Here is a 15926-nt window from a genome sequence, read left to right on the forward strand (position 1 = left end):
ACTGAACCCAAGAACTCTGATTCGACGGATCAACAGAAGGATGAAGAAAAATCACTGCCTGGCAAGAACTACAGCAGAACTTTAGACTTTGGCATAAAACCCTGCTGTCCTCAGCCCTCTCGACTTGCCACAGTGACTCATCCTGCGAGCTGGAGAACTACAAAAGGCTTGGTAGCCTGCCAGCACTTTAACCAACATCAAAATTCTTCCTCGGAATAGAGAAGCTAAGCCCCTGCAGTCACCTATGACCGGAGTCCGGCCCACCTCCTTCCAGCACCCCAGCCCAACCAACACTGCAGATGACTGAAACGGTACACACGCTCGGAAAGGTCAATTTGTCTCCCCACTGAGTGTGAAGACATCAGGACTAACCAGATCTGTGCAGTACCAATTCCCAGGGTACCAGATGCCCTGCACTAAACAGCAACCATGAGTGTCTAACCCGGATCCTCACTGCACCCGGACCAAGCAGCAGTTTAGGGACATCAGCATCACTGAGACCCACTTCGAGAGTGACCCAGGTGCTTTGATTTTGCACCTGCCAGTGTTTTGTCCTCGACAGTTAGGTGCATCTTTGTGCACCCACCCAACTTAACCCCTCTGCACAGGAGCCACCTGACCCGGGTCCCGATGAACCGGCTGTGCACCCATGCTCCAAGACCCCTTGCAACTTAAACTCCCTTTGGGAGCCGCTTTTTGCAAGTTCCCCTGTGCAGTCTCTTTTTAGGAGGCCCCTTTCTCAGTAGCACCAGCTACCAGCCTCACCAGCACCCTGCGAGAACCCTGGCGGTTCCCAAAGAAATGCTGTTTTTCTTTTACCTTGGCATGTAGGAGATTAGGGTCTGCTTCCTATGGTTACCCTTACTTTTTGCTGTTTCACTGGTTTTTCGACTTTAGTATGGCTGTGGCCCTGCTAATCAGGGCCACAGCCTAGCTTTTCTCTTTAAATTGATACCATGTACTTTAGGTACATGCCAGATTGGTTACTGCGTCACCCTTGTGAGCCCCTTATGGTATGTTAGGTACCCAGGGTATAGGGACCCCATAGGCCTACCAGGGGCTGAAGCATTTATTATGCCACCCGTGGTTAGCCTTCCAAAATGGCACCACAGGTCTGCACTTGCAGCCTGGGTAAGGTGGTGTAAGCACCCCTTACTTAGTTATAGTATACCTATGGTTGTATGATTAATCCACTACCTCCTAAACAACGAATTCCTAAACCACGAATGCTGAACCTCGAACAATTCTAAACCACTAAATGTTTAACTACGACTTCCTGAACCACGACAAATATACTATTTGCTAATTATCAGATTATACCCCCAGTGCTTCCCTCTACTATTTACAAAGCACACCTGTCCCTTCACTCAGCACAACAACACGTAGAAGTTCAGTGAGTCGACTTCATCAACTGTAAAGAAATGTCTCCAGTGCAACCTGGCATGTGTAAGCGAAGTCCATTCATCTGTGAAATCAAATAGGTTAAGTATTTCATCTGAGGTGGGTCTCGTAGTAAATAAAAGTACATTAAATCCGCTCCACTCCAAACTGTGTCAGAGAAACTTTGCCTGTGAGATGATATCAGATTTCTTTTGTCCCGGTCCATGGTTTGTAACTAGAAATTATCAAGGAGCTCGAAAGGTCACTGTGTAACTCAAGTTTCCAGATCCTGATTCCAGGAGAGCTGACCTGTGCCCTTTCTGTCAACACAGGCCTAATAATTTATGCTATGGCAGCTAGCCTTGCGCAAAAAAAATTCACATCATTTCCATAAGCATGGAAAGAAAAGGGACAGGCTGACTACAAAAAATTAAAAAAACAGATTTGGCCAAAAGCGTGTTTTTTTTCATCTAATTCTTTAAGAGTTCCTTTTAAATAATAATTCATTTTTTTATTTCCCAGTTCTATTTTATGCATGACAGGCAGTGCTACATACCCTTTTCCAATAAATTAGTAAACCAATAATTTGGCTGCCTAACTTTAATATATAGTGGGGGCAGAACAATACAAGATGAATAACTTTCTTCACCCAGACATCCGCTTTTGTTGAAAATGTATTTGGAAACAGAAGTGCGAACCGCATGATCAAAACCAGATAAGAAGCAGGTAAGTTTATATCATTGTTCACGTAGTCGTTGTTCAAGTGAGCCGTGGTTCAAACGATTCGTTGTTCAGGAAAGGTCGTTGTTAAAATTAGTTGTTTAGTACCGTCGTTGTTAAAGAGTCGTGATTAAGGCTGTTTCCCATACCTATATCTACCTTTACATATAGACACATATTAACCTATAAGTCACTCCTATGGCAGGCTTTGACAATCCTGAAGGCATAGGGCTTGGTTGTGTGAGAGGGTGCCCTATCATGAGCTGAGCCCCTCTGCAGCTTTCAGAAATATCTCCTTATAGCTGTCCTATGATATAGCCATACCATATACTCTTAATTGTATTATAATCCTCGCAGTTAATGCTAACTTTGGTTTGGCTTTATCAAAACATGTCATGTTTGGTGTCAAACACTTTGGGATGCTATCCGCCCACCAGTTCTGGCGGTGGGGGTAGCATTCCACTCTTTTAGAGGGAAAAGATCTGTACACACTGGTACACCCGGTTAAAGTTAAACAGAGCCCCAGCATCACAAAATGGATGGTGCTGCCACAGACGAGTCTGCCCTCCTGCTGCTGAACGAAAGTCTGGCAGAGGAGGCCTGGACGATAGGTTTCCTATCCAGGGAGGTGCTAGCACCTCCCCAGATTGGCTTTAGTGTATTGGGGCAGGGTGGGTTGCATTCAGTGAATGCTTTTCAGACACTGCCTGGAGCACACAAGGTGCTCCATGCATTTCCCAGTTCAAACCGGTGCTGGGGCACTCTGCCCCAGCTCTGGCGCGAAACTGGACAAAGGGGAAGGGGTGTAACCACCCCCTCCCCAGGTCCTCCCATAGGTGGGACCCTAGAGTTAGTCCAACCCCTAAACTTACTATAAGAATAGAAGCCCAGTCCATAGGACTTTAGATTACCCTGGACGAATCTCTGCAACACATCTTGAACCTTCGACATTCCATATGGACTGGAAGACGGAAGAAATCTCCCTTGTGGTCAAGGAGTGACCATCCTGTTCAAACAGGCACCAACAGCATCTTCGTCGGTCTGCATTCGAGGCTCCCGCCAGATCCCGAAGAATCTACAACACAGGACATAGACTTACTGACATCTGAGGCTGATCCAAGATCCCAGCAAAGCGGAGACCTGTAGTTTATACGAGAGACTTAGGACCAGAACTCCTGGACATCCTGCATTTTTGCTACTGCACTTACTTTCAGAGGTAGACAGAGTTGAGCATTGGGTTATTTAAAGCCCCTGCCCCGAGCACCTTTTGCACTGAAGCTCAGAGGCCTACACTCCATGAGTGTTCTGTGGGCCCGCTTTGTGCATTTCAGCTCGAGATGCAGTCACGGTTTCTAGTCAGTTGGCTAGAGAGCCCCCACGAAGTCCAATGGTTGATTTCCTGAGCTTTCCCGGTTGCTCCAGATGTGCTCTGACTCCCCTCCAAAGGAGGAGTCCCCCAGACCTTGCTGGTCTGAACCGAAGCCAATCTTGTCATCTTTTGTGGGTTGCTGTTGCCAAGGCTTGTTGGGTCCAATCGGGATTCCGACGCTGCACCACTAGACATCCTTTGTGAAACAGCTTAAATCCAGCTCCTGGTTGTCGTCTATGCCTCCTGGCACTCGTGGCTGAAGAGTTCAGCTTCACCTCTTACACCTGAAGTCACCAGACATCAGCTGGCATCTTCTCCTCGCCAACCTGGTCATTGGCTAGTGACCCAGACCCTGTCCCCTCTGCTTTCAGGTTCTTCACATCTTCGATCCACCCGGACACTTTTCCTCTGGTCACCTGCAGCATTTCTTTGCAGCTCTCCATTGGAATCGACGACGAAACCAGACACCAAAAGACACCTATGTACCTGGCTTCCCTGGGTGAGGTAACACGAGTACTCTCATGCTCCTTTGGGTCTGGACTCGAAGTGTCATAGTCTAAAAGGGTTCCATCGTAGTTCATCTCCAAGTGCCCTTATTCTGTAAAATGTAACTTGTTCGTTCACCATACAAAGTCAATGGTGATTCGCAGCGGTGTTTAGACACTGCACGCATCCCCCGTGGGCCTCCTGCGTCCCTACCTTGGGTGGTTCGGCAGTTTTATAAATTGGTCCCAGATTTATTCTTTGACTGTCTTATTACCCCTGTGTACAAAAAATGCTCAGCACTACCTGTTGATAAGCCTAACTGCTGGCCAACACTCCCACAAAAGAGCATTAGTATCATCTACTTAAGCCTCTAAACTAAATGGGGACCCAGTGGACTCTGAAACGTACTTTGTTTTAGTGCACCATATGGAGCCAGCGACCTACACAGCCTGAAAGTCCAGCTGAAGGAACTTAATTTAGGAGGAATGCAATCATGAAAATAACTGGTCATTAACAGAATGGGTTTGTGGAAAATCTTTCCCAGGTCTGGGGTTCAATCTTAGTTACCAGAATTGAATGATTGGTCTGGGAAGAGAAAGCTTTAGATAAACAATTCATATACCCAGAATCATTAGAAAAAGTTTTTAAAAATATACCGGTTGTGATATGGAAGAGAACTATGCCAAAGAGCACGTGCTTTAAGGTGGGTAAAAACACTCCAAGGGTCCTGGGGCATCTCTAGGAGTGAGGTTTAATTCATAAGACTTCAGAGCCCTCAAAATCTTAACATTAGGGCAACCCTGCAAGGACAGCTGCACTCCTGCGCCATGTCTGTCTTTAGTATATCATAAATATAGCTTGTGATTGGATACATTCTGCTCTTGTACTGCCTCACACGTTCACTGGTCTGCAGTGACATTAGACGGACTTTAACTTATGGTTTAGACTGTATACCATTTAAGGTACACATATATCATACAGTCTTGCTTTGACTGCCAAATAGACCCACTAGAGAGGCCATGCACTGAAGGGGAAAAAAACACAGGTGTCTTTACCCCGTCCCGCATGCTAACCACCAATAGGCATTCTAGAATGCTGCTGGTTTCATGGCGTCAGCTAGGGTTGTGGGATGTATTTTGGCCATCTATTCAATGAGGTCACTTCAAAGAGGGACACAGGATTATTTTTTATAGATTGTCATTATGTTGAGTTTAAATGACTTGCTCAGTTACTTTTTGGTGATCACACTGCAGCTCAAAGTAACAAGCATTGGCATAGCCAATAGGTCCCGCCTTTGGGACCTTATAAGTGTTTAGCCATGCAACACTTGACGTTGTTGCACCAAGGATATTGTGCTGGATAACTAAACACTTACAGGCTCCCAAAGGTGAGACCTATTGGCTATGCCAATGCTTGTTAAAATTATTATCCCCCTCCCCCAGAGTGCTCCTTTCAACCGCGCTCCCTCCACCCCCCTTGGCAGTTTTTTATTTGTGGGGGCCGCCACTGTCCTAATGGGACCAAATGCAGGACCAGGGAATTAGAAGACACCCAATTAGTCATGTGACACCATGCAACTTCTCACCAGACTGAGTTGCAAGATGGGGGATGAGCTATTGTAAGCTTCATTGGGCTAATGGCATGTTTTTGGCTATTCGAAAGACTTAGATGGGAACCTGCCTTCAAAACGGACCAAATGAAAGTAGCTCTTTGACTTGGAGTGATCCTGACCTCTCTCGAAGGTGAACTCCTTTTATGCTCAACGAGAAAGGTGCGCCTCCCACTTCCAGGATGCTTCTCCATACTCAAGGGAGCACTTACCACTACTTTGAATAATACCTGTAGCCCAAGCACCACAGGCACACATCGTTTGTTTCTGTGACCAATATCTGCTTTTGCAGTTGCAGCACTGTTTAAGTCCTAGGGTGTTCAGAGGAGACATCCTCTGTGGCACACACCAGAAGAACTTGACTTGGGGCAACCAGGAACCACCCAAGGTAGGGAGGCAGGAGACCCACGGAGAACGCGTGCAGCGTAAACACAGCCACGGATCACCATTGACTTTCTATGGAGAACGAAAGCTATAATTTTAAAGATTAAGGGCAACTAGAGGTGAACTATAATGGAACCCTTTTAGACTAGGACACAGAGTCAAGACCGACAGGAGCACCGGAGTACTCTTGTTACCTCACCCAGGGAAGCAGAGTGCATAGGGGTCTTTTGGTGTCAGGTTTCGTAGTCTATTCCAATTGAGAGCTGCGAAGAAATACTGCAGGTGACCAGAGGAAAAGTGTCCAGCTGGATCAGAGATGTCCAGAACCTGAAAGCCGAGGGGACAGAGTCTGGGTCACTAGCCAGTGACCAGGATGGCGAGGAGAATATGCCAGCCGATGTCAGTCATTTCAGGTGAAAGAGGTGAAGCTGGACTCTTCAGCCACAAGGCCCAGGAGGAGTCGACAACGACCAGGTGCTGGATTTGAGCTGTCCCACAAAGGATGTGGAGGGCTGCAGCATCAGAATCTAGATTGGATCCAACAAGCCTTGGCAACAGCAACCCATGCAAGATGTCGAGATTGACTTCAGTTCAGACCAGCAAGGTCTGCGGGACTCCTCCTTTGGAGGGGAGTCAGAGCACGTCTGGAGCAACCATGACAGCTCAAGAAATCAAAGATTGTACTTCGTGGGGGCTCACTAGCCAACAGACTAGGAACCCTGAAGGAGCCTCGAGCAGAAATGCACAAAGCGGGCCCACGGGACACTCGTGGAGTGTAGGCATCTGAGCTTCGGTGCAAAAGGTGCTCTGGGCAGGGGCTTTAAATATCCCAATGCACAACTTCCGGAAGTAGGTGCAGTTGCAAAAATGCAGGATGTCCAGGAGATCTGGTCCCACGTCTCGTGTCCGCTACAGGTCTCAGCTTTGCTGGGAGCTCAGGTAAGCCTTAGATGACTGATGTCCATGTCCTGTTTCTGCGGAATCTTCAGGATCCGGTGGGAGCCTCGAAAATACAGACTGGCAAAGATGCACTTGGTGCCTTTTTGAACACGGTGGTCACTACTTGATCACAAGGGAGATTTCTTCCATCTTCCAGTCAATATGGAGTGTCGAAGGTCCAAGATATATGTTGCAGAGTTCCATCCAGGGTAATCTAAAGTCCTAGGGACTGGGGTCCTATTCTTATAGTAAGTTTAGGGGTTGGACTAACTCTAGGGACCCACCTATGGGAGGACCTGTGGAGGGGGTGGTTCCACCCCTTCCCCTTAGTCCAGTTTCGCGCCAGAGCTGAGGCTGAGTTCCCCATCAGACGGTTTGAACTGGGAAATGCATGGATCACCTTGTGTGCCCCAGGCAGTGTCTGAAAAGCATTCACTGAATGCAACCCACCCTGCCCCAATACACTAAAGTCTGTCTGGGGTGGTGCTAGCACCTCCCTGGACAGGAAACCTGTTGTCCAAGCCTCCCCTGAGTTTGAGTTTAAAATTACTTGTAGAGCGCACGTATACCAGCGGTTTCTTGGCGCTACAGCTAACAGGATCCGGGGCTAAAAGGCTGGGGGAGCTAAAGGAGTATTATTCAAAAGACTTTGTGAACAAGTAGGTCTTGAGGTGTTTACGGAATTGTGGGTACAGAGTGATGGTACGGAGTTCAAGGGGAAGGGAGTTCCAGAGGGTCGCGGCAAGGGTGGCAAATTTAGAGCCTCCCCACTTCTTTCTCCGGTAGCGTGGGATGGTGAGGAGGGACTGGGAGGACGAGCGTAGTTCCCTGGTGGGAACGTATGGAACGATCTCGGAGGAGATGAACGCTGGTGCCAGGCCAAGTCAGGCCAGGAAAGTGATGGAGGCGAGCTTGAATTGGATTCTGGCTCGAACGGGGAGCCAGTGTAAAGATTTCAGAAGAGGGGTAGAGTGGTGAAATTTTGGAAGTTTGAAGGCCAGGCGGGCCGCCTGGTTTTGTATCTGCTGTAGGCGCCGCAAGCTGTATGCAGGGATGCCGGCATACAGGGCGTTGCCGTAATCCAGGCGGGATACCACCATGGCCAGGATGATAAGTTTGAGAGCAGAGAAAGTGAAGAAGCGAGACACCCTGCGTATAGTGCGCAGTGAAAGGAAAGAAGAAGATACCACAGAGCTAACCTGGGAGTGAAGGGTGAGTTGAGAATTGAGTTTTATGCCTAGGGTTTTAACAGAGGAGGAGGGTGCAGGAGAGGGGCCAAGAGAGGGGGGCCAGAAGAGAGAGGACCAGGGGCTGGATGAACCACCCGTCAACACCAGCTCGGTCTTGTCGGGGTTGAGTTTGAGGTGATTGTGGTTCATCCAGTCCCTGATATGGAGCATGACAGATTGAAAGTTTAGAACAGAAGAGGGGGAAGAGGATAGATTGAAAACAAGCTGGAGGTCATCCGCATAATTAAATACGGCGACCTCCATCTGATAGGGGCGACATACAGATTAAACAGGAGGGGGGAGAGGGAAGAACCTTGGGGAACCCCGCACTGAACTTTCCGGACGTCCGCTGTGAAGTCACCCAGGCGGACGGCCTGGGTGCGGTCGCTCAGGAAGGAGGATAGCCAGACCAGGGCGGTCCCCCGATCCCCGCCGCCTTGATACGGGAAATTAAGATGGTGTGATCCACCGTATCAAAGGGGGCTGAGAGATCGAGGAGCACAAGGGCCTGGTGCTGATTGGTATCCATACCCTCCCTGAGGTTGTCCAGGACCGAGATGACAACGGACTCCGTAGAGTGTGCGGGGCGGAAGCCGGCCTGGCGGGGAGCAAGGGCTCAATGCATCTCCACAAAGGAGCTCAGAGCGCAGGTGACATGGCGCTCGAGCACCTTGGCCCAGAATGGCAGGAGGGAGATGGGGCGGAAATTGGCAGGGACAGAAGGGTCTGCCCCAGGTTTTTTCAGAATAGGCACAATAACCGCAGACTTCAAGGGGTTAGGAACTACGCCTTGAGCAAGAGAGCTGTTGAGGAGGTGAAGGGGGGGGGTCAGGGCAGGTGACAAAGATATGGCGGAGAATGTGAGCCGGACAGGGGTCAAGCGGAGAACCAGACTTGACCAGGGGCACTAAGGAGGTCAGACATTCCCTAGTGATGGGGGGGGGTGGTGAGTTCGCCCTTGGGAGGGGGACATTGGGGGTCAACAAAGGAGGGACAAGGGGGAGGGATGTTGGCCTTGATGGTGGCAATTTTATGAATAAAGTAATTATTGAGGGAGAGGCAGAGTTCTTCGGACGGGGCGGGCTTAAGGGTTGTTCTGTCCGAGAACGCCAAGTTGTGGACGATCGTGAATATCTCCTTAGACTGGTTTTCCGCGGCTAAAATTTTGGAGGAGAAATATGATGTTTTGCCCTCCAAGATGTCTTTTTTATACTGTGTAAGGGTGTTGGTATACTCCAGTTTTAAAGTGGGGCAATAGTTTCTCCTCCATGCCCGCTCGGCATACTTTTAGTTTGGTGGCCTTAAGCTCTTTGTTGAACCACTGGTTGGCGTCTTTCTCACGTTTGGAGGTAATGTGCTTGAGCGGGGCAACGGAGTCGCGGCCAGAGGAGATCCACTGGTCTATGGCATCCACCTGGGAGAGAGTAGAAAGGCCCTGTAGGGAAGGGAGGGAGGAGGTAAGAAGGGAGGAAAGATTTTCCGGGTTAACTCGGCCCCATGATTGTACCCAGGTGTTTTTGGGGCGAGGGGGCTTGGCTGGGGGGTGGATAGGAAGGGAAAATGAAATCAGGTGGTGGTCAGACCATAAACAAGGTGAAATGGAGAGAGATTCCACAGGGCAGTTCAGGGACCAGATCTGGTCAAGCGTATGACCTTTGATGTGGGTGGGGGAGTGAACGTAGGATGTGAAGTTGAGGGATTGAAGGGTTTTGGAGAATTCCTTAGAGGACTGACATTCGGCGGGCTCGGATGGCCAGAAATTGAAGTCGCCAAGAAGCAGAATGGAGGAGTTATTGACTGTAATAGTGGCCAAGACTTCCAAGAAGTCAGGGAGAAACTGTAGAGAGGATTGAGGAGGACGGTAGGTGAGAAAGCAGGTCAGGGGGGTGGAGGTGGTGCGAATCACCAGAAATTCAGTGGACGCAATGTTAGGCAGGGATAGAATTTGGAAGGGAAGATCGGTACGTGCGATGACCGCCACGCCACCCCCGGCTCTGCCAGAAGGGCGGTCCGCCCTGAGGGCATAGTAAGTGGCCGGTAAGGTGGATAGTAGGGCAGGGAGGGAGTCATCGCCGAACCAGGTCTCAGTTAGGAAAAGAAGATCTGGGGCATGAAGATCCAGCAGGACCGAGAGTTCATGCGTGTGGGCGACAGCGGACCGGGTGTTAAGATAAAAAGCCGTAAGGGTTTTGGAGGTTGGCGGAGGAACGATGTTACAGGGCGAGAGAGAGGGGCCAACTGTAGGAAGGGGGAAGTGAGGGGGGGCGATGGGGGAGAGACCAAGGGAGGAAATGCGAGAGCAAATGGAGGCCGTAATGGGCCAGGGTCCCTGGAGGCTGCGTAGTTGGTCCGGGGTATAGATGAGCGGGGCGGAGTGACGTGCCCCTAGTCCCGGCCAGTCGCGGACGGGCGCAGACGGTCTTGCCTTAGGCGCGCCTTCGGCACGCAATCGTCGCGCCCGCTGCGCTCGTCCGCTGCGCTTCCTACTAAGACACATGATTTATGTTGGATGGTCAGGGCGTTGGAGGGGGTGTGGCCAACAGAGGGGGCGTGTCATGTGGCGCACATCGCCCTCGGGAATGGCGACCAAGATGAAGAAAGTCATTGCAGCGTGAGCCCGCTGTTTAAGGAGATGCCAGAGAGTGCAAGTAAGTCAAGTGAGTTTTAAAAGCACAATATCACAACAAAATTTTAAAAATGCAAGTTTTCGCGCTCCCGGCTTTCCGCCTCAGGAGTCCGTTCGTTAGTGCCGCGCCATAGGATCTGCGCGCACTATTTATACACCTGGTGAGGGGGCGTGGCCAACAGAGGGGGCGTGTCGTGGCACACCTCGCCCTCGGGAATGGCGACCAAGATGAAGAAAGTCGTTGCAGCGTGAGCCCGCTGTTTAAGGAGATGCCAGAGAGTGCAAGTCAGTCAAGTGAGTTTTAAAAGCACAATATCACAACAAAATTTTAAAAATACAAGTTCTCGCTCCCGGCTTTCGGCCTCAGGAGTCCTTCGTTAGTCTCAGTTTCGTCCAGCAGCAGGTGGTCAGACTTGTGTCTGTGGCAGCAGCACCATTTATGTGATGCTTGGGCTCTATTTAAATTTAACCGGGTATTCCAGTGTGTACATGTCTTTTCCCTCTAGAAGGGTGGAATGCTACCCCACCCGCCAGAACTGGCTGGGGGTAGTATTCCAAAGTGTTTGACACCAAACACAGCATGTTTTAATAAAGCATTCCAATATTAGCATTAACCACGAGGATTGGAATTCACTTGAGTATACAGTATGGCTATCACATAGAACAGCTATAAGGAGATGGTTTCGAAAGCTGCAGAGGTTCTCAGCTCATGCTAGGGCACCCTCTCACATAAAACCAAGCACTCTGCCTTCAGGATTGGCAAGGTCTGCCATAGGAGTGACTTATAGGTTAATATGTGTCTATATATGAAGGTAGATATAGGTATACTATATCTAAGTAAGGGGTGATTACACCACCTTACTCAAGCCGCAGGTGCAGACCTGTGGTGCCATTTTGGAAGTCTAACCAGGGGTGGCATAATACATGCTTCAGCCCCGGGTAGACCTTTGGGGTCCCTATGCCCTGGGTACCCAAGGTACCACATACAGGGACTCACAAGGGTGACCCAGTAACAAATCTGGTATGTACCTAGAGTACATGGTATCAATTTAGAGAGATAACAGCTACCCTGTGGGCCTGATTAGCAGGGCCACAGCCATACTAAAGTCGAAAGACCAGTGAAACACAGCAAAAAGTGGGGGTAACCATAGGAAGCAGACCCTACTCTCCTACAAGGAGAACTCCAGATCCACATTAAACGCCACAGAAAGAAAGTAACAAATGCCCCCTGCACAGGGTGATATGGAGTCACCAAAGACCCATGTGGTGCCACCTACCGGAGCATGGGGAGCATTGCTGAATATTAAATAGGTGAGTAATCTGCATTTCAGAATTTTAGCCAGCAAGCCAAATATTTGTGAAAAAACTAAAATGAAACTCTGGCTTAGGAATGGGCACTAGCGGAACCACCATATACAAAACAGCCAGAATGTATGTAAAATTGGCTGAGGAGGTACTGACTGAAGGAATGCCTTATGCCCGCTAAACAACAAACTACCTAGAACAAAGTAATTTAGGCCAACAGATGTGACCACATTGTTCTATAGTAGCGACACCGATACTATTGGCTAAAACAGAAAAGCAGTTCGGGCCCAATCTAGATTGGCCCTAGAATGAGAAGAAAAAGTTCTCCATTTGATATAAAGAGCATTTCCACAAAAAAGTTTCCGTCTCTGGTGGGTGATAGACAGTGTAACATCAAGTGCCTCATTGTACCAACAGTGTTTTAATATGCTTGCATCATCTGATGAAACATTAAAATCACAGTATTGTACTCTTCAGTATAATGATTCTGTCCCGTCACCGGTCTAAAAAAAAAAAACCTTCAAAAATGATTATTCCTGTGCTTTGTTTATTCAAATATCTATGAATAAAGTTGCAAAGAAATAATAAAAAGATAGAGCGGAACAAGTAAACGTGGAAACAAAACTCATCTGTTTCTGGAAGGCGGCGGCAGCTGTGGGGAGCCCCGTCGTAGGCGGGCAGGGCTGCAGGAGCGGCGGGCAGAGCCGTTTGTAGGTCTGAATGGCTGCCTAAAGGCTCTTATACTCAGTGAAACGCCTACACTCATATGGTCCAAACCATGCACGTCTTGTCCATCAAACTAAAGCACCACCTACCACCCACCACCACCGGGGGATAACTGAAGGCATCTGCCAATGGAGGGCCTTTGTTCAGGCCCCTCTGTGGCTCCCTGCCAGCTGCAGAACATGAGGCTTCTTGACATCTCGTAATGACAGTCAGATACCTCAGGACAGTAACAGCAGATCACAGCAGCAGCTCTCCCGTCAACCCAGGCCTGCTCACGGCCATGAACTAAAACCCAAACCCTAGAACGGACAGCCCAGGTCAGGAACCGGCTAAGTGAACTATAATCATTAGAAAAACCATAAGGGCCGCGCAGAGCTGCTTAAAACTGCATGAAAACCATGAATTGCGTGCCCTTCTTACGCTTCTTCATCCATAAGACTGCTAAGTGCTGCGTCACAACAGGATACCCGCTCCTCGGTGGAGATTCCCCACAAGGCTTCACACACACACACACACACACACACACACAAGACCAAGCAAACACCAACCACACGGCCCACACCCTGTGGGGTGCTGCCCAGCAAGTCAAGCGCGTCAACACCCCACACAGCGATAGTAAACCTAAACCAATGCACACTGAAGGGGTTGACAGAGAGACGGAAATGAATTATCCTTCGACTAAGAAACTTCGGTCAGAAACGGCCGTAGGTCCCTTTACTCCTCCATCGGCATGTAGACACGCACGACAGGTCCGGGGGTTACAATCCGAGATATCCAGGGCTGCCCACTGCGGATTAAACCACGATTGCATCTTCAATGAAACCGAGCGCAGCTGCGTAACAAGGTCACAAAACATTTAGAAATATATAGCATAAATACAAGTGTTAAAAGAATCCTGTATCACTGCTAGGGTAAATTAAAACCGCCAAACCTTTCCACACAAACTTTGAAAACGAAATCCTCAACACAACCTCTTTTAGAAATAGTGCACGTCGAGAAAGAAAGGTGTGCAGCTCGAGGGTACCTCAGAATTGACCCACCCTCCTCTCTAAAACAACAGGTTCGTTCGAAGGTTGCCTCAACAACAAACGTAACGCGACCCCCCCTCCGATACCTGCTGTGGGCCCGTCCGTGGAACAGAGCCTCGCTCCCTTTGCCCGATTTAAATTAAAACCTCCCGGGAGGGGCCCAGACACCTGACTGCGCCCAGGTGGGGCTTTGCTGACGTCACTTACATGCGAGGCAGCTGAGGGGAGATCTTCGCCCATCTAACGGCCCACGCCCACTTCTGTCATCTTTTACAGGGGTTCAGCTGTGTGCCCAGGAAGACACCGTTTATCACCTCCTAGGAAAGGAGCGCCATCTTCTAGAGCTCTCAGTGTACCTAGTTCCACACGTGAGAATATCAGTACCAGGATTTTTTTTTCATTGCATGCTGGGAGTTGTAGTCCCTTTCTTAACTCATTATAAACCCCAGAATTCAAAGACAATTTCTGGTCTGGTTCTGCTACTCACACATGAAATTTGGAAACTTTAAACACCCACGACTGGTATTACTACACGACAACTATGTTGCTTTGCATTAAACATATGCAATCTTTATTCACCCCAACCTGAAAAAAGAGGGCCTCAAGCACAGGGCGCCATGTCACCAGGACACCAGGCACTATGTCCTAGCCAGAGCGCCATTTAACCGGGAGACCGCGCACTAAGGGGCTTATTTACAAACCTCTTGCGCCACTTCTGCGTCATTTTTAACATGGGAAAAGTGACGCTAAAGTGGCACATGGGGCTTGTAAATCTGCCCCTAAGTCTTAGTTTGTGTTTTTTACTTAACATTGTACGCTGATATTTACATTCACTTCATTTGATGACAGTGCATCAAGGCTCCAGATCCCAGAATGCATTAAAAGGATAAATGAAAACCTGGACACAAAAATAGTGTCCATCTGACAATAATTGCCCTCTGAGTGTGAATAGAATTCCCTGTCCAATGTTCAATTTGCTTCCAGGTACTTGTGATCCTAGGGCCTCATTTATGAGAAATGACGCATCGCTGTGTGAAAGCAGCGACGCGTCACTTCTCAGTGCGCACTCCTTGCGACATACCTGATGCGTCATATTTAATGTATGACGCATCCTGTTGCAAGAAGTTACAGATACGTCAGTATTTCTGACGTATCTGTAAGCACAAAAGTGATGCATTGCTGGAGTGTGTCACAAAAGTGACACAACTCTAACAATGCGTCCTTTCACATGGGGCAAGCCCCATGTGAAAGGGCCTGCGTCAGTCTTACGCCTGCTGTGAGGCAGGCGCAAGATTTTGACGCAACAGCGTCCTAAAAGTGACGCAGTGAAATCTCATAGATTTCATTGCGTCACTTCCACGACCCTTCCTTGCGTCAATACGCCCCCCCTTGCATACATTATACCTGGCGCAGGTATAATGTGGCGCAGGGGTTTACAAAGTGACGCATCTACCTAGATGCGCCACTTTGTAAATATGGCTCAACAAGGCACATTTTTTACGCCACTTGTGCGTCACAAAAAGTGACGCACCGGCGGCGTAAAAGTGACGCACAGCCTCATAAATGAGGCCCCTAGATTTTTTAGGCAAACAGCAAACCTGCAAGTGTCAATATAACACCAAGCAAACCCATGATTGGGCAGAGCAGAGAGAGGGCAAGAACACTCTGCTCAGCTGGGGAGTCACATTTTAGGTTTTAGTTCACATCTTCTGCACATATAGAAAGAGGAATATGCCTCCCAGGATAGTTTTTGTGCTGGAAGACAATTGTGCCTGCATCGCAGGCACTCTGGCACCCTGGTTCAAGGGTGCCTGAGTTGGTGCTAAGCTGCCAAAAGGGTGCCACTGCAGGGTAAAGGACAGGAATGTGCGGTATTGCCTTACATTCAGCATATTTCTGCCCTTTCTCTGTCACGCAGTGCAGCACAGTAAGGTGACTTGCTGTGATGCACTGCGTGACTTGCCCATAAATAGCCCCCCTACCCGCCCCCCATCGGAAAGATGGAAGACAAGGTAAACCAGGTGGGGAGTGTCTGAGCAGAGCACTGCCACTCTTTCTTTCACAAATGAAGCACTGGGGTATTTGAATAAAGAGGCATGAGTTGGATTTCAGACTATGCAGCATT

The 15926-nt window shown here is 49.0% G+C and overlaps 1 protein-coding gene across 1 annotated transcript in view; it reads right to left on the bottom strand.

Moving 5' to 3' along the window:
* LOC147701066 (protein BTG3-like) overlaps window positions 1-13975 on the bottom strand; it is an 87846-nt gene extending 73871 nt beyond the window's left edge. Inside the window, exon 1 of the mRNA XM_086928566.1 lies at window positions 13888-13975. The gene's annotated coding sequence lies outside the window, so the exon portion shown is untranslated. The remainder of the gene's footprint in view (window positions 1-13887) is intronic.
* Between the last annotated feature and the right edge of the window lie 1951 nt (window positions 13976-15926).

Source organism: Lissotriton vulgaris, chromosome 7, assembly GCF_964263255.1.
Source record: "Lissotriton vulgaris chromosome 7, aLisVul1.2, whole genome shotgun sequence".
NCBI lineage: Eukaryota > Metazoa > Chordata > Amphibia > Caudata > Salamandridae > Lissotriton > Lissotriton vulgaris.